Source organism: Mandrillus leucophaeus, unplaced genomic scaffold (genome assembly GCF_000951045.1).
Source record: "Mandrillus leucophaeus isolate KB7577 unplaced genomic scaffold, Mleu.le_1.0 Scaffold479, whole genome shotgun sequence".
In the NCBI taxonomy this organism is placed as follows: Eukaryota; Metazoa; Chordata; class Mammalia; order Primates; family Cercopithecidae; genus Mandrillus; species Mandrillus leucophaeus.
Genome location: NW_012105131.1, coordinates 150651 through 151206, shown reverse-complemented (window position 1 = coordinate 151206; position 556 = coordinate 150651). Strand labels below are relative to the sequence as shown.

The following is a 556-nucleotide window of genomic DNA, read 5'->3' as shown; positions in this document are numbered from 1 at the left end:
CGATCTCAGCTCACTGCAGTCTCTGCCTCCCGGGTTCAAGTGATTCTCCTGCCTCAGCCTCCTGTGTAGCTGGGATTATAGGCGCCCGCCACCACACCTGGCTAACTTTTTGTATTCTTCGAATCCCGGCTCACCACAGCCTCTGCCTCCTGAGTTCAAGTGATTCATTCTCCTGCCTCAGACTCCCTAGTAGCTGGAACTGCAAGCCACCACGCCCGGCTCATTTTTATATTTTTAGTAAAGATGGGGTTTTGTCATGTTGGCCAGGCTGGTCTCGAACCGCTGACCTCAAATGATCCATCCGCCTCAGCCTCCCAAAGTACTGGGATTACAGGCATGAGTCACCTCGCCAAGCCTCTGGTGAGCATATTCTTACCTTCAAACAGAGTATCATGCATTAGAAAGACTTCTACCAATTCCAAGGAATCTAGGTTGCAATTTAAAGAATTTCGGGACTACCTGAAATGCTCCTCTGACCTCCCCTGTTCCAATCCTGATTAGAAGGACAAGCTCAGCCATTTACCTCGTCTCCCACAGTGAAGGAAAGAACAGGGTA

The 556-nt window shown here is 49.8% G+C and overlaps 1 protein-coding gene across 1 annotated transcript in view; it reads right to left on the bottom strand.

Moving 5' to 3' along the window:
* Window positions 1-556, bottom strand: part of LAT2 (linker for activation of T cells family, member 2) — a 56923-nt gene extending 56367 nt beyond the window's left edge. Inside the window, exon 1 of the mRNA XM_011995237.1 lies at window positions 524-556. The gene's annotated coding sequence lies outside the window, so the exon portion shown is untranslated. The remainder of the gene's footprint in view (window positions 1-523) is intronic.